At 34.6% G+C, this 23,479-nt stretch overlaps 1 protein-coding gene across 1 annotated transcript in view; it reads left to right on the top strand.

Moving 5' to 3' along the window:
• Nucleotides 1-18,709, top strand: part of LOC138697072 (KH domain-containing, RNA-binding, signal transduction-associated protein 2-like) — a 619,870-nt gene extending 601,161 nt beyond the window's left edge. Inside the window, exon 8 of the mRNA XM_069822668.1 lies at nt 11,068-18,709. The gene's annotated coding sequence lies outside the window, so the exon portion shown is untranslated. The remainder of the gene's footprint in view (nt 1-11,067) is intronic.
• The last annotated feature ends 4,770 nt before the right edge of the window (nt 18,710-23,479 follow it).

Here is a 23,479-nt window from a genome sequence, read left to right as displayed (position 1 = left end):
ATTTTACTGAAATGTTGTAGACATGCCAAGAAAATTATGGGGAGCAAAAAGTCTAATCTTTCAATCGGGATAATTATTGACATCAATACAGGCTTACTTCCGTCACAAATGATGAACAGTTTCAATTTTCATGTAACCAAACTAATTTAATGAGAGATATTGCATTACTAGAACCGAATTTATATGGAAAACAGTATGTTATGTAGTAATATGAGAGAATAGAGAAAATCGTAACAGGAACAAAAGATAGTGAAGGAGTGTAGAAGTCCAGCAAAAAAGAAAGATGATATGAATAATTATTTATTAAATATTGTTTATTATGCCACGAGGATTTCCACTCTTACTACAATGCTTTATTTCCACAGACGTAGGAAGGAGCTGTGCACAATAGCTCTCGTTACCATGGTAACATGTGATCTTGTTTACAGAGAAGCTTGCACGATTCTTAGACATTCTAAACACGAGAATTAATTGGAAAACTGATCAGCATTCATTCAACGTGAACAACTTACTAAGTTTGAAACGTCTTAGCTTGCAAGTCCGAAATCGAAGTCACTACTAAATTATGACTATTTCGTTTATACAACGTCATTCCATTCTCGGCCAATGAAGTGTAGTGAAATTTTGAATTCCAATCAATCACAGACATACATCGCGATAATTTCTGCTGCTCGATTTATCTGTAGTAATGTCACGAGAGGTTTGAGATCTGGGAAATCTCAGACCTCGAGTGACATTTTTATTAGGACTATTTCGTGAATAAAATAAAAATGTAAATAATATATCCCTAAAATACGATCACAAAATGTTAATAATTGTATATTTACGAATATTTAACCTATTCAGACATTGTGAAGTTGAAATAGATGAATATCGATTACCGCAATAAAGAAATTCGATGTTATTATTCAGTAATGCCAATTGCGAAATACAGGTTTAACAATGTTAATTACATGTACTGCACTTTTCTCTTATTATAACATAAATACATTTTCATTATCTGCTGAAATCATGATTTAATTTAAAATGTTATAATTTAATTACAGTAACCTGATTAATACATTAATTAAATGAAGAATTGTTGAAAACGCAGTTATCTAATCTGAATGAAGCAATGTAATTTTTTCAGATAGCCTACAATGGACATGGAATTAGAAGATGAAGATGTTTTTTATAGGCTACAATAAGGTTAGGTTACCTGTGTGAGCAGGACCAGTGTCAGCTGTGCCTGTTTCGACCGTTACTACGTGCTACAGGAAAGCATTTTTATAGCTCGACAAACGAATTCTCGCTGTAGTGTGTAACGGAACTAAAGCTGCATCAGCACAGTTCAATATTCCAATCGCGTATGCATGCAATCTGGGAAGAATATTGAAAGAATCAAGTTTAAAACGTACGTTAAATTAAGATGCATGAAGATTTTGTGTCTACATGGTGCGGCGTTTTGAACGTCGTCTTCACTGCATAAATATATTAATTAATTTTAAATATCAATCTTGTATTCATTGCTTTAAAGTTGAAAGAAAAGTTTAACCGTGTAGTTGCATCTTAATGTATTAATGATCATCGATTTACGGGGGAACAGTTGGCGACAACGATTAAACAAAAGAACGACAATGCGATAAATTGATAGCGATAAATCTAGCTGCAAAAATTATCGCAAAGTGTGACTGTGATTGGGTGGAATTCAAAATTTCATTACAATTCATTGGTCGAAAATGGAATGACGTCATATAAACGAAATAGTCTGTAGTAATGTAACGAGAGAGCTGAGATTTCCCGATAAATTCACGAGCGAAGCGAGCAAAAAGTACATTTGAAGTTGACGGTGAATTTTTTGAGCATGTTCCGTAACAAAAGTACACAATTAAACATAAGGTACGGTAACAATGTTTTAATTTACTGTCACTTGCACTTTCCCCGTTCCTCACCGTTTCCATTAGTTTTGTCCGAAACCGTTAAGAACAGGGCATATGATCATAAAAACTTTTTTTTTGTTCAGAATCCCCAATAGCTATTATTACCCCACCTATACTTTTCCCGCTCCTCATGGTTTCGATTAGTTTTCTCCGAAACCGTTAAGAACTTGGCAGATTATGTCAGTTATGTATGTAAAAGAATTTCTAGAGTAATTTATCTCTTGAGAAGTATCATGTACAAGATTCCCAAACATTATTTAAAACAAGTTTACTATGCACTATTTGAAAGTGTTATTAGATATGAATTACTTTTATATGGAAATAGTTCTGATCTTCCAAACATTTCGTTACTGCAGAAAAAGGCAGTTCGTATTTTAACATTGTCACCACCCAGACTATCATGTAGATCTCTTTTCAAAAATGAAAAGATTATGACAATCTACAATCTATATATTTTTTAACTTTTAATGTATGTAAACAAGAATATTACTAATTATACAAGTATAGCTGATCTGCATCGCTATGAAACCAGAAATAATGATCAATTAAACGTACCACTTGTCAGGTTGCAAAAAACACAATCAAGCTATGTAATTACTGCAATAAAAGTATATAATAAGATACCAACAAATATAAAGGCACTTAATGAAACACAATTTAAACTTCAGCTTAAAAGATGGCTACAAAATAATCCCTTTTATAGTATGAATAATTTTTTTGAAAATGATGTATTTTAGTTACATTTTATTATTTCTTACTCTTTTAATATTTTAAATATTGACATATTGTTTTTTATATTATTACATTGACGAGGCCTCTTGTATTCTTGTACTTTCAGGCAAATAAAGAATATGAGTATGAATAAACTTTTTTGTTCAGAATTCCCAATAGCTATTATTACTCCACCTGCACTTTTCCCGCTCCTCATTGTTTCGATTAGTTTTCTCCGAAACTATTAAGAACAGGACATAGGCTCATAAAAACTTTTTTGTTCAGAATTCCCAATAGCTATTATTATTATCCCTCAAATCATGTACCTTTCCTCCTGACTCACCTTGTATGTCTTGCGTGACAGTTCTGGCAAGAGAGCTGTAACCGAGAAAATAATTTTAAATGATAACAGCACTGAAATGTGCATCGAGTAAAACGTGTAATGAGAAAGCATTTGTCATCTTCATGGCTCTAGTATTCTTTTATCGCAGCCTTAGTTCAGCAATATAGCCTCAGGAGGTCATTGTGTTTTACGGTGCCCTAAACTTGAGTACGACCGTGAACACAAAGTGCAACCGAAGCTTCCAGCCGTTAGCATTAGAAATTAGCAATATATATTCAAATTGTGCGTCTTGTTTATTCTGTCGAGCATCACAAGGTACGCATTACATGTTTAATCTTACCGTACTCCCGTAGACAGTCTCCTGTAGCAAACAAAGCTTTTGTGGTTTTCCTTTTATATAAAGAAGCCTAATGGAGCAAGGTTTGTACCCTGATATTGCTTGGAAACCAACCACTTCAGCTCTCAGTCAACCTGAAACAGCCGCGCAAATGACAGATTCCCATTGAGACGTCTTGTGTCGTCCACAAAATGCTAATGTTCTCTTTCGACTGAATATTTTGCTTGTAGTAGCATTACAATATCACAAGGAACAGCGCAAGATCTAGAATGTATGAAGAATTATTAGAGTCGTACTAAAAATACAGTACCTAAGTAACTATCAATTATATCCGAAAAGTTTTTCTTCCTTTTTCTGCTCAATCTCCCTGTTTGTCCGACTTACACATCACTCTTGATAGGGGAAGGACATTAATTGAAGCTTGAACTAGACTTCTCTCAAATTCGATCTTCTGTGGTTGTGGATCGACATAACGCGGGACTATCATTGTGAAATCACAGGACAAATCAAAGACAAAGAGCAAAGACTCAGTTCCGTAGACGAAAGACAAATTTCTTCCATTTCACACCCCGGTAATCTAATCTCGGACCTCTCGGTAGGAAAGCTCACACGTTATCCAGATAGCTACATCCGTACTAGCGGATCCCTTAACATGATGGACATATAAAACAGTAACTGCCACTAAATGCAAGAATAACTCACAAAACTTTCTTTCTTATTGATCCTTACCTACCGACCGATTGATACAGTTTTTTTTTTTTTACTGGCACAATGATAAATACTACAATTTTCTTTTCACTAGGAATAGGGAGTAAATTGGGAAATGATTACATAAAAATATCAACCCTCCCCGTTTTATTTCTAATCCCGGTTCTCTCCTTATGTACAGTAGTGGCAAAAAAATCGGACCGACCCTTGTAGCTAATTTCAGAGCCCTGTTCGCTCAGAGCACGATAGACTGGTAAGTAAGACTTTCGTGGTTCGAATCCTGCCTGGGAAGGAAACTTTTTTTGTTCCTTATTCAAATTTATTCCCAATACGTTTCGATTGCAGTGATATTTTACTACTTAATGAACTTATTATTCCCAGAACATGAATTTTACCAGTAATCGAAAAGTATTGAGAATAAATTTGAATAAGAAACAAAAAAAAGTTTCCTTCCCAGGAAGGATTCGAACCTCGAAAGTCTTAGTTACCAGTCTATCGTGCTCTGGAGTGAACAAGGCTCTGAAATTAGCTACAAGGGTCGGTCCGGTTTTTTTTTGCCACTATTGTACTTCCTATTATCTTTCCACTGCTCTCCTTCTATTCTCACTCCACTCCTTATATGTCCCTTCTCCTTGTATGCCAATTTCACTCTTTTTCTTTCACTTCTTCTTTTTCCCATGTTCTCCTCCTATTGAACCCGTTCTCCTTTTATTGAACCTGTTCCTCTATTCACCTGTTCTCATATTTTATGTTCTCCTCGTATTCCCCTATTCTCTTTCTATTCCCTGTTTTCCTTCTATTCTCCTCCGCTCCTTCCATTCCCATGCTCACCTTATTTTCCCCTGTTCTCCTATTCACCCGGTTTTCCTTCTAGTCCCCCCTATTCTCCTTCTATGTTCCCTGCTCTCCTTTTATTCCCCCTTTTATTCTATTCCACCTGTTCTCCTATTCCCCCTGTTCTCCTTCTATTCTCCCTCTTTTCCTTCTAATTCCCTGTTTTTCTTCTTTCCCCCCTATTTTCCTTGTGTTTCCCTCGTACTCCTTACATTGCATACGTATTTATTTATTTATTTATTTATTTCATCAATCTTTGTTCACGTCATGGCGGATTAGATATGTTCCAGTTCTTAATCCGCCATCACTCTCTATAGAAATATTACAAAAACTACTACATATTGGACCTATAAGTTTCCTCTATTCACAATAATAATAATAATAATAATAATAATAATAATAATAATAATAATAATAAGTATAGCTCTGGTATTTAAAACTCTTACTTTAACCTTTTCATTTATATAATCAATCACTTAAAAATTATTCTGTCAACTTCATTGACTACTTTTCGTAGTTTCATGTGGTGTCCGACTACTCAACATTTATAATTCCATATTTGTTAGAGCTCTGACTTTCTCTTCCCATCTAATTTTAACTCTGAAAAGAAATGTTCACACGTATTATCCTTATTCTTTTCGTCTTTCCCTTGTTCTCGTCTTTTTCCAATACTCCTTGCATTCCTCTAGTTATTATATTCCTCTATGCATAACGTTTCATGTTTGTTCAATTTAATATTTTACGTTTCTGGATTGAAGAATAGTTTTGAAAATTTGTCTTGCAGAGGATTGTACGTAGGTCTATATAACTTCATTTTCCGTAGTAGGTAATACAACTGCAGATACAGTTCTTTTATTATATCTCTGCCAGTGAGTGACCGGTAAATTTCAAATGGCTTATCTTGATCGTGGGCGTCACAATATTAAAAATCATTGCGAAACTCTCCCTCTCCTTCTCTCACCCGCGCTCTCTCTCTCTCTTTCTCCCCTACCGCAAACGTGTTGTTATAACATTTACATCCATGTAATGTGAACCTCACAAGCTAGAACAGAGTGTTTCTTACTGTCTGAAATTAACCAGTAATTTTCAGCTGTATAAGGAATTGTTGCCAACTTCTCCATTCACTATTTATGCCTTACTGCTAGTTTAGTAGCCAGTAACGCTTTTGCACGTACGTTTACTGTTATAAGTGCTGTTTCTGTCTGTAACTAGCCAGTAATTCGTAGAAGCTTGTAAGGAATTGTTGCCACATTACATATTCAGCTGTCCCTTAGGCCTACTGCTAGTCCCGAAGCCCATAACAGTTCTACTTGTAAACATAATTATTACATTTAACACTCTAATTTAGGAAGTCTCAGACTTTCTATGCAATAGCAACTTAAGTTCTTCATAATTTATTTACAAATATTTAAAAATGGATTGTGTTTAAATTATAACTCATATTAGATTTGAATAATTTATACAGTCTAAAATATTATACAAAACAAGTGATGGGAGTATATGTACCACAGAGCTAAAAAAAAAATCGCTTAAAACCGGTTTTGATCCGACCGGTTAGAGAGACATCCTTCAAATCAGGCAACCGACCGAAAATTCGATTTGCAACCGGTTATCTCTCATGTTTTGCAGGGCGACAGAACACCAGGCGCACTTCATCATACATGAAATCGACATTTTCTGAGTACACAAACTGAGTAACAATTGAAGGAAATTTCCTTTGTCTTATTAAAAAATGAGTTTGCTTGATATACGTAGGTGTACAATTATTGATTGGACACTTTAATACACTTATTTTCATAACTAATACATAACTGGACAAATGGACACTGGTACTAACAAAGGAAATAAGTGTAATTCAGAATATGGTGCGTAAAGAGATGCAAGAATAAAATAAATTACAATTACTTACTAAAGAGAAGAGCAAATAAGTACATAGGCCTACATTCTAGTGTAATATTTACACCTACATTCTAGTGTAATATTTACATTTTAAACTCAAAATGCATCTCTAAAATAATAGTTGTTAATATACAGGGTGTTTCAAAAATACGGGGCATAATTTCAGGCATGTATTTCCCACATGTACACAATCAAAATGGTTCATTATAACATGTGTCCGGAAATGCTTCATTTCCGAGTTATGGCCTTCACAACATTGAAATTCACCGGAACGTTTTTCTTTCCGCAGGTCGTTGTCATTACAGAAGATGTTCAAAATGTCCACCTCCTGCTTGAATACAGACCTCACATCGATGTCTCATTGACCTGCGAACACAATCCCAAACTCCAGGAGTATTGCGTATGTCCTCAGAACAAGCCACAATTCGATTCCGAAGGGATTCCAAATCAGGCACCAGAGACGAATAAACCAATGATTTTAAATGGCCCCACAAGTAGAAATCGACAGGGTTCAGATCAGGTGTACTTCTGGAGTTGTAGATCTTGGTCGTCGCCTTCCCAAACAAGGAGAGTTAAATTTTCCATACTCGCACAGACGGTAATGGAGACGTACAAATGTCTTCCGATCCGGACATTGTCGCTGTGAGTACCTCTCCTGGTACAAACGACGAGCCAGCGCAGCATTGCCGTCCGCCTTACCGTACATGAAGTGTATCTCTGCCAGCTCTTGATTTGAATACATGTCGCACAGTCTAACGCCTACACAACACTGAATGTAACCTTCGCCTCGGAATGAACTGTCAGAGTGGCCTATTAATGTCTGCTTTGACGGCAACGACCTGCGGAAAGAAAAACGTTCCGGTGAATTTCAATTATGTGAAGGTCATAACTCGGAAATGAAGCATTTGCGGACACATGTTGTAATGAACTATTTTGATTGTCTACATGTGGGAAATACATAACTGAAATTATGCCCCATATTTTTTAAACACCCTGTATAATGCCTTTTAATCACCCTAAAGAACTGAACTATTATTTCATTAATAAATAATTTTTAAGAAGTTAGCGCATTATTAACAAAAAGAAAAGTACTCTGAAGCTCAAATGTTTGTACTTTCACGAAGATGTTGTTGCCCTTGAAGGTGCTCAACTGTATTACGTGGACTGGATGAATGAATGAATCAATGAATGAATCAACTAATGAATCAATGAATTAATCAATCAGTGAATTAAAGGGTAAATAAATCAATGAATCGATGTATGAATGAATCAATGAGTTGATGGATGAATGCATGATAGATGAATCGATGGATGATTGATTGAATGTACTGAGAGGAACAATTATCAATTAAATGATAGGGCTACACGATGATAAACGCGTCCTTGCAAGGGCTCTTGTAACTCCTGCATGGCTCAATGAGGTCTGCCTTTGCCGTCATCCACAAAGAATGAGAAACAATTCGAATATTCGATAAACCAAACCTGAGAGACTCCGCGAGATGGATGAGCTTTGCATACTAACTACAGTGCCAGGCATTCAATAGCAATATATAAGTTCTACAGGGACATCACTTTATGTTTACTAACATTTTTAACATTAACCTGGCTATACTCGGAAACACTGTTGCCCCCTTCCATTACAGGAGTTTGATGTTACTAGTGCAATATGTAAACAAATCATTTTACTAGGTATAGGAGGAGAGAAAAATAGTGTATTCATTTATGTTGTAGGGAAATACGATATTACGATTTTCAGTTTGATCATCACTTTTACGGAATTTATCAAAATACAGTAGAGTAGTAACTATTTTTTTTTAAACTCAACTTTTCAGGCGGCTATGTTCGTTATGTAATGTCTACTTTATTTAGCATATTAATTATTGATGTGGATATACAATATAGAGATGCATTTAAATTGAGGGGGTCATAAGTAAAGGGCTGTAAGTGTACTTAAATTACTTTTGAGAAAATGGGGTTTAAATATTTAAGCTTTCGTAAAATCGGTGAAATTTTTATTTAAATTTTAATGTGTGATGCGATTAAAATATCTCTTTGCCACTAAAATTTTAGATACTTTTGCTTACACTGGATGCACTTAACTCATGTTATTACAAATGTCACTAGCATTCCTTTGTTAGTAGCCACCTCAATTCAAAATAAGCTAATCTGAATTTTTAAACAAGTTGCTGAAAATGGTTGCCGTTCATTACAATGCAGGCTTCAATTCAGTACGCATATTATTAAAAACATTTTGAAGCATATTCTCTGAAATTGAATTTATCGTTTCTTGAATATAATTTTTTGGTACGATATTATTAATATAGGTTCTTTCTTCTATAGAAAACGCAATCATATTTATGAAACACACTATACACTGCAGTGTTTACTTCATTGCTTGAAGACTTCGAATGCAACAGCGGCTGTAAGTTTGTGTGTCTGACGGGAGCAAGGACATTAGTGAAGGGGTGAGAGTGAAGTACATTCAGAAATGCAGGTACAATAAAAATGAAAGTAAAAATAAAATCATGTCCCTGTATTTTCCTAAATTGGTTGTGCCGACTCTAATATGTACTGTGAAACTATCTACATTGTTCTAAACCTTGACATTGTTTTTCTCAAAACATGGATTTTCAAATTAAAGTGTTATTTCACCCAGCGTCTTAATTATATGTTGCGCACTCCATTATTTCGTTGTTGTACTTTCAGGAAATGCTGCGATCCACATAACCTCTTACAATATAGAAACGAATGAGGCTGGATCCACTAACATAAGTAGTATTCTTTGCGCACTGATTTGATCGATGTTGTAATACAAGTATAATCTAGGCCACGAATGAATAAATGAAGTTCCCTAACCAAGGAATGGCCGATTCGATGCAACTTCCGTAACATGCAATACTGTAATTTTTGTTACATCTTTTCTCGAGTTAAAAACTTCTACCACCATCATCACAGCATTTCTACAGGGACATCATTTTATTTTTACTAACATTTTTAATATTAATCTGGCTATACCTTTAGAGAACCGGAAACACTGTTTGCTACCCCCTTCCACGATTGTAGTTCGATGATACTGGCGTAAAACACAAACAAATCACTTTACCAGGTATAGGAGGGAAGAAAAGTAGTTCATCCATTTGCGTAAACTAGGACATATCGCGATTTTGAGTTCGATAATTTTCATTAGGTCTTTGTTTAATCAAAATGCAGTACTGTATTAACAATAAGTGTTTTACTCACGAACTGAGCTATCAATTCGGACGTATTCGTTATGCAATGTATATTATACTGTCTACAACACATTAGCGTACAATATAGAGAATGAAGTTAAATTGAAAAATAATAACATGAATATTTAAACACATTTTTGAAAATGGTCGCCGTTCATTTCGATACAGGCTTCAGTTCTTTTGTGCATATTATCGCACTATAGACTATTGCACCTAATTCAAATTGCCAGTTTCGTCCTTCGTACTAGTAACTCATGTTGAAATAATTCTGTACCTACTCTATAAAAGAGTACCTTATGTACTGTAAATTCAATTTTCACTTTTGCCCGACCCGCACAGATAAAATTACTCAGACATGCTATCTACTGTCCGTCCAAGTGGTTATGCCGCAGGATCGTAGAACGGGGGGAAATCACGTGACAGTTAATTACTTAACGAGGCCCTTTTATTTAAGTTATTTTAAACAGTTGTAAAATATTAGGTAAACGTACAATTCCTATCAGAAATAAATTTTTTCAGAAAAGATCTAAGACAGCCCAGCTTTTACAGAGGGGCGAGCAGAAGCGGGTGGAGGAAATCGGGATGCGACGTAGGCAAACGAACAGTACCTGTGCGAAAAAATGATTCAATATTGAAAGCTCTTTCGTCTCTGGGAAATGCGAACATATTTCTGGAACGTACTATACTCAGTAACTCAGTACTGCTTACTACATGCGGCCTAGGTTCTGTGTTGAGGATAGTTGGAACATCATTAATAGAAGGGGTGGGAGTGAAGTGGATTCAAAAACTCAGGTACAATAAAAATTGAAGTAAAAATAAAATAATGTCCCTGTACTATCTGACTTCGTCATCTTTTGAACTCATGCTTACAGCACAGAAAACCGACGCGACGCTTCCACCGTTTCGTTAAAGTTGCATCGTAAAATCCTTTCAAACATATTTGACGGAAAGTATTTTACTGAAGCAAATGTCTGTTCTCTTTGAAATTTTCGCGCCACTTTGGCGCCAGCATCTTTCTACTAAGTCAATTAGAACCTCTAACTAGAGAAATACTGCCAATTATAATAAACTCTCTCTTTGTTTCAGTGCCAGGAGTTGAATAATCAGCACAACCTTTGAAGCATTGGCTGAGTACACAAAGTTGTACTACAAGCCACGATGTCGGGACAATCGTAACACTCAACAAGACTCCCGTGGCTCCTGTTGCTACAAGATAAAATGGAACCGATTTGCAGTACGCCTCACACCTTTGTGAAACTATTGATGAAGATCACAGAAATGCGTAAGAGTGTAGATTTAAGATTACTTTAATCATCTATCTTTGGCATATGAACTTCTCGTTGGATTATTTTACGAGTTTTTTCTTTAATATTACATAGATATAAGAACAATAAAGAACATGTTTGCTGAAATTGATAAGAGGAGTGTAAAACAATGCAGTGAAGCTGTAACGACTTGATTTCTAACACTGGTTTACATTTAGATTAATTTCAAATGCTATTTTAAGGGTCGAATTCATAGTCGTCACTTATAAAATGAGGAACTACATAAGTAATGACCGTTTCCTTAGGACTTATTTCAGATCGTATTGCAGAGACGCTACTCTTTCATATGCACTGAGCATTCCCTTGACATCGAAAGAAATATGGCAACATGGCTAGACGTGATCGCTTTCCTACATTCAATTGTTTTTCAGCGCCTTCAAATTGTTAAATCGGCATTATTGTCATACATAAATACAGAAGTAAATATTATAGAGCTAAAAATTACACAAGATGTCCAGAAAGAATTTTACAGAAAAGAAAGAAGTGAGGTAAGATAACGTTTATGAAATATGGAGATATCGTCGAAAGTAAAAAAAAAAAATTGATAATTGTTCTCTCCAAAACAAGAAATTGACATGGAACAAAATTGCAGTTGAGTTTAATGCAAACTCCGGAAATATTCCTGTAAGTAAATCATTTTCATTTATTTTTCAGTTATTTTTATCCTAAACAAAGTGGAAATGATATAATTTTAACAGCTTATTCCTTGGGTATAATACAAACAAAAATCCAAACAACACTTTGTTGGGACGTGAATACTTTTCGAAAAAAATGCCACTCAAATCTACCTGAAATGCTGTTGTATCATAAAATCTCGGAAAGCCTCATGGTTGTATTGTGAATTTGAATGAGAGACACCAGAATATTCACAACAGTGTTTTTGTCGAAACGGTATCTCCCCTTAAATTGTTGATCATTATACATCTCTAAAGGATTTTCCATATCTCTGATATATATTTTGCTTGCCGAAACTCATTTTCATTTTAATTACAGAACTCAATAAATTAATTAAATCATAATCATCATCTATTGTATACCGAATCAGCTGATTACAATGCATATGAGGAAACACTTGAGTAAGCTGACAAGCTACCTTATTTGAATAAGTGTTCACTTCAGTGAGATTTATGAATTGGAAATTATTATAAGCAACTGCTTAAGTGTTTCCTTACGATAAGTGTTGACTATGAATTTGGCCCTATATTATTTTGGTGACAATATAATTACATCATTATTCAAAGTTCTTCATGAACAGTATTAAAACTATTAGTAATTTGTTTTATTTTTAATGGACCAAGCTTCCTCTATTATTCGTGCAAAATAACTATCCACTTTACAGTACATATCAGAAAAGAGAGCTCATTTCGTTCATCATGATCAACTCAAAAGGAAATTAAATAGAAAATCTTTGTAAGGTAGGTGTCCCTGATATGGCCATGCTGTTTGAGAATTTTTCTAACCGCCATGTAAACCACTTTTTTCTTACTCGTTCTCAGTCTAACAGACTTTCTTAAAACAATTTCCTTTCCCCATAAAAATAGCTTTAATTGTCCAAAAAGTCCCAAATTCCAAAAGTCTACCTAGTGGCCATACCAGGAACATGTGCACGTGATATGGCCACTCTTGTTCCATATTCTACAAATCGTGATTGTTTTCAGTTTGATAGTGCAGTTGTGCTAAAATTAAATAATTTTGGTGTAAAATGAATAAACATGACACTTAATAACTTTTTTATAATTCAAAAGTGTAGTCAAAACAGATTTTTCCATAAAAAATTAAGTTGTTTTTCTTAAAATACAAACTTTTTGCGTAATCCCAGCTATAAGGCATGTAAATTTGTCAGGTGAAAAAATAAAAGTGAAATGAACTTATATGGCCATGGTGCAATTGATATGGCCATATCAGGAGCAGGTAAGCTTTAACGAAAATCGTTTGATTATGAACAACTCGTAAAAGATACGCCATCAACGACAACACCAATCAACAGAACATTTAAAACTGAATGGAGTACTATGGTTTTCATGAAACAAGTCTTTGAAAAACATGCATAAAACAAAGGAGAAAAATAGAAAAGGCCACATGAATAGAAAAGGCCACATGAAAACCACAAAACAGGCAACTGACGCCATACTACTCAACCTGACTGGATGGAAAACGATCAAGTGACATACCAGGAAGCCCTTTCACTGGATGCTGCTGCAATTTAGCGGACTTTTTTGTTAACTAACTCACAATAGGGGGTGGTCATATCAGGAATATGGCCATAAAAGGGCATCCACCTTATATGGGGAAAAACATTACAGAAATATGATGAAGGATGAGTGGAACAGAGAAAAATTCTCTCCGGCACCGGGATTTGAACCCGGGTTTTCAGCTCTACTTGCTGACGCTCTATCCACTAAGCTCTGTTCCACTCATCCTTCATCATATGATGACGCAGAATTTCTGCACTGAAATATCGTACGTACTTCGGTACATCGTAATAATATATGATATGCGAAAATAATCACATAGTGATTTAAGACGGCGATTACTCCGTCGGATCCCGGCCACTTAGTCACTCATAAGGAGTGCACCTCTGCACATGTATGGACATTGTGCCACTGTCATACATCTATGACGCAGTGCATGAGGGTAGGCCACTAGAGGGAACCAAAGAGGTGGAACTTAAACTGAGAGGATTCAATTTGACATCGGGATGGGAATCCGGTATGGCTTAGTGGATAGAGGGTCAGCACGTAGAGCTGAAAACCCGGGTTTAAATCCCGGTGCTGGAGAGAATTTTTCTCTGTTCCACTCTTCCTTCATCATATTTCTGAGATGTTTTTCCCCATATACAAAGATTTCCATATCTTTATAATAATTGTACTCAGAACTGTTTGACATAAAATTACGGGTTTTTCGGTATACTTAGAAATTCATTCTGTATATACTTGGAAAGCTACTGAATTTCACAATTAAATAAATGCTCGACCGCCAATGTCCGTTGAAGGTCATTGCAGGAGATTTGCCGCGGAGAATCGTTGCCTTGGTTCGACTTGTCTCAGAAGAAGAAACTCTATCTGAGGATGACTAACAAGAAATCGAAACTTGTCAACTAGGTAATTTACCACTTAGTTTTTTTAACACTAAGAAGCTGCTACTTTATCATAATTATTAAATAATAATTAAGTTATATAAACACAGGTCTAATATTACTTTTCCTTTTCCTTTTATTCCGTATGATGATCTCAAAATTATATAACAAACTTAAATATAACGTAAGCGAATCAAGGCATCAATAATGTCCAAAAAGGTGACACAAGGTTGTAACATTATGAAGTTAAAGATATTCAATAGTGTTGTTATAATCGAAAAAAAAATCCAGTGATCATTTTGCCTTGTCAGTGAAATCATGGCAAAATAATTACATATTTTATAAGTTATCAATTGAAGACCTCAGAACAATAAGTGGGTTATCGACCAAATGTGCCATTTTCGGATTTTCAAATATTCTTACTACTCCCGCCTCATAGAATCACAATGTCATTGGTTCTCTCATAAACTCATTTGTAGTATTAGAAACTGAAGTTCATGTAATATGCTGTTCCAAAAAATAAAGTGAATAGAAACTTTGTTTTTGCTCTCATGAAAAGTTGCCTTTTGGTTCATAACCCACTTATTTTACTGAGATCTTCAATTGTATTTTCTCTTTGAAAGCCAATGGTAATATCACAGTCTAGTATATTCAGTCACGAAGCTTGAGTTGTGAGGGTGATAGGAACAATAGACTGTGCCGGTACTATTTCGCATTGTCTGTAATGAGGCGATATTAGCGATCATAGTGGTTAGCAACTATCTATGGATGCATATTTACTACGTATTGTTCTTCGTGACTGTATATGCTAGACTGTTGTAAAACATTACACGGAACACAATTGCAATTTTAATGTATTATACCGTTTCCTAAAAATAATCTTATTTACGGACTTTTCCAGTTTATGTTTTGCTGTGTCCTAAAATTATTTGGACAACTTTTCCGGTTTAATTTGTTGTATTGCATTACTTCACCGGAACAGTTACTTTGTGCTGTGCGCTAACTTATTATTGATATGGACAACTTTTTTCAGTTTTAATTGCTTTTACATTACTTTTCAGTCGCATATCTGATGTCACATAACATGTAGTACACACTATGATATATTCTGCTCTTTATTAACAATTATTATATTTACAACTATTTCGGTTTGAAGTGATGTTGCCTTACTTTTCTGACAATGTTTCCTTACAATAATTACTGTACATGGACAAATTTATCTAATTGCTGTTGCATTACTTTTCCGGCTCATGTCCGATGCGACACAAAGTGAAATGACTATAATACAATGCATACATTTTATTTTTCCACGCTCGCATGTAGACAGCTTCACTTTGTAATCGCTCTACCTCCTCTAGCGTGGAAAGGTAAAATGTATGCACTATATATCATAATTTCTTGAACGTCATATCACATAAATTTACATATATCTTGATGTAAAATTGAAGTGAATGAGTTTTCTTCTCTGCAATGAGGAAGCTTGGAATTCATTTAATATTTTTAATCCACTAATATTTTGTAAATTTGAGTAAAGAGAATCGAAGTGATCTGTAATATTGAGGGTTTGTATGAAAAGGAGTTTATGGCCTATAAAACGCAGATTTAGGATGGTGAGAAATAACGATCCTACTATAGTAATACCACAGACCGTGTATAAAACCTACAATTTCTGAATATGAAACTAACACTATACTGTAACTTTGTCCGTTGCATTATATTCTGGAGTTCCGAAAAGACATGATAAAGAACCAAACCGTGATGGAAATATAATCTAAAAGCAGATTAAGTTCTGTGTAAATTCTCATACCATGATAATGCTTTGCACATACCGAATTGTAAGGCTATTCTTATAATCGAAAAAAAACTTCTTAAATTTAGAGATTGTGTGGATATATAACTCTCAATTATTTTGTAATATAAGTGGTTTCAATGTAATGAAAACACAAAAAAAACACATAAAAACTTGAAACATAGTCTACATTAACAAATAGGATATTCACCGTAAAAGTTAGAAATGGCAATTCAATAACTGAATTTAAAACCGGAGGAGGCCAATGGGTCCAAACTCTATTGATGATAGTGATGATAATTATTATTATTCTGTTTTCTTTTTAAAACATATACTGTTTCGAGTACTATGCTAATCCATTTTACTAAAACTCCATTTATTTTTTACTGTAAGCAGTCTCACAATTAAGTTAGATATTTATTTCAATATTATGGATCTAGGTTTTTTTCATTTTTTTTTCACTGCCACTCGTTTTACTTGTCACTGTCCTACGTACACCGTGTTTCAAAATTATGCTAAAATTTTATACGATCCTTAAGTTTTAACGATACAGCAATTTGGGGCATAATAATTTGTTTAACTGACTCTCAAAGATATCATTCGAACTTCATAAACACTAAATTTGAGAACGTCTTCTTAAACTGAGTACATCACAACTATAATCACATTTTTCCTATCTCTCCAACGTAATCTGTTTATGGATGCAATCGCAGCAATGATTAGATATCTTACTTCTTAATATCTTAGGGTAGAGAAGACACACAAACTGCATCCTTCACATGCCCTCAAAGAAAGAAGTCAAATGATGTCAAGTCTGGTGACCTGGGAGGCCAAGAGCGAAAAGTCTGATCAGCTGCGGTAGCACGTCCAATCCAATGATGTGGTAGGTGGTTAATTCGGAAATGTCTACGAATAACATTTCTGAATATGTTGTAGCAAACTGCGCAATGCAAAACTATTTATATTGTAGATTTGCCATTTTTTATGTTTACCATGGCAACGGAAATAATAAGTTTTCCTGTAGCTTGAACTTTTAAAAGATTGATGACCAAATGACAAGTATCATGTTAATTTGTGATTAATACTTAATAAAAAACATTGAAAGTGTTATCATCACTTTGAAACAAGGTGTACATCAAATTACGTTGGTTTTATGTTAAATTCTTAGTATTTTTCTCTCTCTCTCTGTCTCTAAGACAAGTATTTCATTACAGAGAAATATGCGGGGCGAAGTAAGTTTACACAGAAATTAGTCTCAATATTTCTGATATATCCACACAACATTTTCAATGTAGTAATTTTAATAAATTACATTCATTTTACATAAGCTTGTACTTATTTTTATATCAAATGTAAAGAAAAGTATTGAAGTGTTTAATAAAAGAGAGAAAATAATGGGCAATGGAAGTCTTTGGCTAAAATAACATGATCTCGATTACATGAGATAGTGTGTTAATTTCTTCACAACTAGATGAGTAAGTAAAAATAATCAAAAATTAATTTCAAATGTTCTTGAATAAGTATTAATTTCAACGATTTGTCTATCAGAAATATAAAAAACTATCTTTTGATGTCAATTATTTGTGTATAATGATGTTGAAAGATGGAGAACTGTTTTTTGTTGTGGTAGATATAAAATTAAATTGAGGGATATAAATTATATTAGTGTTACTAAGATTTTTTTATTATTTCTAAATGTTATCTAGAAAGTTATTGATGATTATCAAATAGTATATTGTAGTTGTAATTATCCAAATGTTTAATTGATTAGTAAATGTTAACACATATCTTGATAAAGTTAATATGGATACAAAATGATAAAATGTTATCCCGCATATAAAATGTGTTCTATTGTTGTTTGTTAATTTTATATCAACAGTATGTTGTACTTATTGTTTTGTTTCTTTCAGTTTAGCATTGCTTCGTAGTTTAACAACGGCTAGGCCACAATAAATGTTCACGTAAACTGATACTGTGTTTAAAAATTCAAAACAACTTGCTTATTTAAAAATAGGCATAGGTTCACTTAAACAAGCATTTAAATGTCTTTTTTTAAATATAACGTACACTAGTCAAAAGCAAATTCATTATAATAATAAATAACCACATATAAAGAATACACAAATTATTGAGTCATTTAAAATTTTTAACGAAAAATTAATACTCTTTTACATTCGAGCAGATTTTGCTTGCACAAGACTGATTTAAAATTATAATTCCAAGTTAAAAGTATGTAACAGCAGTTAAATAAGTGATATCTCTAACACGGAATCTATGAATGCATTCAAATAACACACTACGAGAACCATTTGCTTTTGACTAGGTTCACGAAATGCGAAATCACGGACACCAATTACGACGACCACACGAGTATTTCGATATCAATTTTGAACACAAGATATGTATTTTTAAACAAGATATATACAGTGTTGCTGTGTGTGCTGTATTTTCATTTCTCATTTTAAATGTTATCTACATATATATTGTGATGTTATATATATATTTGTGACAAATATAAGCCTGCTGGCCTGCTGTCCTCCTCTTGTGCTTTATTTAGAATTATTATAATTATTTATTAGGGTGAACTTAAGGCCCCCAGGCCTTTTCTTCCACTTCACCTTAAATCAACCTGAGGTATAAAGTAATTCGTAGAATATAATAAAAATTATAATATTCAATTATATTAGCTACGAGGCGCGTCCATAAAGTAACTGTCCCACTCGTCCCACAGCTAGCAAACCATATGTTGCGCGAAGCGACTGCATGTACGTGATAGAGTGATGTCCTGGCATGGCGCATGCGCTAGCGGAACTTCCCGAGTGCTCTCAGTAGCTTCGTTGCATTGGTTGAAGATGGACGTTCCTATTCCAGCTCCCGACGCGTGAAGTTCGGTCAACGATAAAGTTTTTGAATTCACAGGGCATAGCGCCGATTGAAATTGATCGTCAACTGTGCCAGGTCTATGGGCAAGCAGATGGTGCGTTGCTGCTGTAGACAATTTTCAGCAGGACCCCGAAATGTGCATGACGAGGAGCGAAGTGGGAGGCCAACCATCATCACAGACGACCTTGTGGGGCAACGCACCATCTGCTTGCTCATGACATTAGGCCCATAGACCTGGAATTGAACAAGAGTCGCCACTGATAGCCTTCCAGATTCAATGATGAACACCATTTAAGTATTAAGAAAATATAGAGAACAGAAGATATGAAGAAGAGCTATATCCTACTGGATAGGATTCAGAAGACTGCGGCTCTTTCCAGGACAAATAAAATACTAGGGCATTCGAAAAGTAATGGTAACTTAGTTAGGTACTATTTCACACTAAATTTATTTAGGTTATTTTTGATATAACATACATCAAATATAGTCTCCTGTCATGTCAACAGTACATTGTCAAATTCTTGGAAAACGGCGGACTCCATCTGCAGCAGCATTTTGGATATCTCTCTCACTGGTCAATCTAAAGCTCTTCGGATGTCAACTCTCGATTGAAAGCAAATGCCTCGCTTCCACCAGACTTGCAATAGTTCAATGTGGTAGAAATTCTCTTTCATATGCTTCTTGAAATGCCCTAAAGCATCGAGTTACAAGTTTTTCTCTTCCAATTTGGATTTTTATGAAGCACCTTTGTTCGAACTTTTAGGATGTATTATTTAATACAAATCAGAAATAGCAACTGTATTTACAAAATATGATTACTTCGGGACTTTCAATAATTGAAATTTATGAAACAATAGCTACTCTATTACTTAGTACAAGATTTCAATAGTCACCGCTGGGAGCACTGATTTACAGCATTGTTACCATTACTTATCGAATGTCCTGGTATATGCGAAAATATTGCAGGTAAGTATTATCATTAGCTATCATTTGAAGTAGAGAGGGTGTGACATGAACGAATGAAAGAATGAATGAATTAGCCTTCTGTATGTCCCATTATGGGCTAAGGCCACCTAAGACTGAAGAGCTCGTTTTGGAGTCTGACATGGTGAGCTAATCTACTTGAACTATATTATTCATGTTAAAAGTATGTAGATATATCCGGTTTCGCAAGTCACCTATAACGGCTGGGAAAAAATTGTGTCAACTACCCTTAAACTCGTACAGGTTTGACGATCGTTTACCTCTTCTGAGGCATATGGACGTGTGGCCATCAGTCAAATGATGGATCTTGGATCTCCAGAATGCGCAAGGCATTTGTATTTATCTTTATCTCGCAGAAGTCCTAAAGAAAGAGAGAGCAATATGGCGTCTACAATCACGCTTTCGGACAGGAAAGAGCTTTGCGGTGGTGCCTCCTGTTTAGTACAGAGCTCACTGGTCTAAACACACGTTGAATTCAGTTCCAGAAGTTTCGAAGCAAACAGATAGTACTCTTTGCTGTGAAGAAATGTATAAACAAATTTTTACGAATCACATTTTTTTAGTGACGGTATGTAATTTTTTCTAACGGTATGTTTTCTGGCCATAGAAACCAGTGGCGGTATTCCATACCGGCACATACCGTCTCACTTCCCTCACTGTATAACATTCTATCCATTGCAAAATTGATTCTATCCATTGTAAAATTGAACACTAAGGGCCATATTCATAGACATTCTTAGCGCGGGCTTCCGATGAATGATCAGCGAACTAACGTTTTCCGTATTCATAAATCAGTGTGATGTGTGATGTGATGTGATATGTGATATATGATATGATATGATATGATATGATATGATATGATATGATATGATATATGATATGATATGATATGATATGATATGATATATGTATCAACATTTAGGTTATTTAGCATCTGAATGATATGAAGGTGATAATGCCGGTGAAATGAGTCCGGGGTCCAGCACCGAAAGTTACCCAGCATTTGCTCGTATTGGGTTGAGGGAAAGCCCCGGAATAAACCTCAACCAGATAACTTGCCCCGACCGGGATTCGAACCCGGGCCACCTGGTTTCGCAGCCAGACGCGCTGACCGTTAGTCCACAGGTGTGGACATGATATGATATGATATAGGATATGATATATGATATGATAATGTATGATATGATATGATATAATAATAATAATAATAATAATAATAATAATAATAATAATAATAATAATAATAATGATTTATTTTAGCTGGCAGAGTTAAGACCGTAAGGCCTTCTCTTCCACTCAACCAGCAAAAAGTGTATATACATATGCATGAACTTACAAAGAATCCAACAATTTGATGTAGATGAGAGTTACATGTATACAAAAGTTATTTACAAATTAAACAACAAAATACTATGAACTATTAATTAAACACTGAAATAAACTGTGTAGCAGAATTAAGCTAAAATACATAGAATGTTAATATATTTCAAATGATATTAGATAATAGAAAGAGATTATTACGAGACAATTAAAATACAGCACAATCAGGATGATGTCTAAAGAAAAAAGTAACAATGTAGTCAGTGATAGTTTAAATCAGTATGATTGGAGTGAAATGCTAATAAGGTTATCTTTTAAGCTGTTCTTAAAGGTGTTTATTGTCTTGCAGCCCCTAATATAGGATATGATATATGATATGATATATGACATGATATGATATATGATGTGATATGATATATGATATGATAATGTATGATATGATATATGACATGATATGCTATGATATATGATATGATATATGATGTGATATGATATGATATATGATGTGATATGATATGATATGATATATATGATATATGGTATATGATATATGATATGATATATGATGATATGATATGATGTATGATATGATATATGATATGATATGAATCCTGCACAAGTAATCATTCGATAGCCGGGGCTAGTTTAGCACGGTCGTAGCGCGGACTAGCGAAATGCCTATGCACAGCACCGTACGAGATTTAAGAAATCTCCTTGCCTAATTCATTTTCCAAATTTTATATCTTCTCTTAATTTTATGTTTATACAAATACTTGTCCTTATTATAAAGTTTAAGAAGATTCGAACCTACATCCAAGCCCAAATTCTGAGCGCTACCCTTTTACCACGCCGAAGGTATTACTCTAAACTAAGGAAGAATAAGGGCTTCTAGATTATTTAAGAACAAACATATCTAAACGTAATTCACTTTTAAAACCTTCAGGGTGTTGAACAATGTGAAAAATAATTTCTCTTGCTGACCTAAACGAAAACACGGATTGTTTCTGTTGATGATGTAACGGTTGCCCCTAATGAGCCCACGGGAGGAAATGCTATTGGGGCGCCATGTCACTTTAGTTTATTTATCCAGGTAGTCAGTGCATTAAGCGATATTAATGCCAAGATCCGAGCGCCTGATTGTATGCTGGCATTGCGCCACCCACTAATTCTGAACGCATTATTGCTTTCATTGATTTCCTAAGCGCGAGACGTGATATGCATTAGGAAAATCACAACTTACTGCAGAAAGAAGACGTATGTATTCCCTCACAGTCCACGCATTTCAGACGTGTTCATTTATCTTAAATTATTACCGATATTATAGAATTAAGGGGAAATAATGGTGAAAAATTAACAAAATTTTCTCTTTTGTTTTTATGTTCTTAATTATAGGCTATTTGAACTTTGTAGTTTCATAATATATTTTATGCTCGACCACGCCGAAATGTACTAATTATACATCTGGTAGCAGTCCTTTAATGCATGTCATTAAAGTACACCTACTCATTAAAGTACAGGTCTTCAGCCAATGATACCTCAGCTTACATGTGTTCAGCCAATGACAAGTCAGCTTTGTACCGTTATAAAACCGCAAGTATCGATTATTCTCGGATATGCAATCGAAAGAGAATTAGCGAAAAGTCACGGAGGCTGGAAATCCAATACTGTCGCAGAAGGTTATGTTCTGTTACTATAATAATTAGCGTTAATTGTAAATAATATTCAAATAAATTCAATTTGTCATCTCGTTTTTCAATGTCGAATTCAATAATCAAGGTTATAATATTCTAATATTATCAAGTTTAACGGGACTACGTCAAGGTCAATGACATTATTGTTCCTCGGAAAAATCAATACTTTCGCGTCTGCGCACATCTCACAATTCACGACCTAGAACGAGGTCACTTCCGATCTTGTCAGTTACAAATAAAATGTATACATCTGAATACCGGTAAATTCAAGTTAGAAATATGGTCGAGCATAAAAAGTCGTATGAAACTCGCCTATAATGGTAATTAAGAAGCTCGTATGAAAATTATGAAACTCGCTTGCGCTCGTTTCATAAATATCCATACTCGATTCTTAATTACTATCATTATAGGCTCGTTGCATAATGTACTA

Source organism: Periplaneta americana, chromosome 3 (assembly GCF_040183065.1).
Source record: "Periplaneta americana isolate PAMFEO1 chromosome 3, P.americana_PAMFEO1_priV1, whole genome shotgun sequence".
Taxonomy (NCBI): Eukaryota; Metazoa; Arthropoda; class Insecta; order Blattodea; family Blattidae; genus Periplaneta; species Periplaneta americana.
Note: the sequence above shows the minus strand (reverse complement) of the source record. Positions and strands in the feature narration are given on the sequence as shown.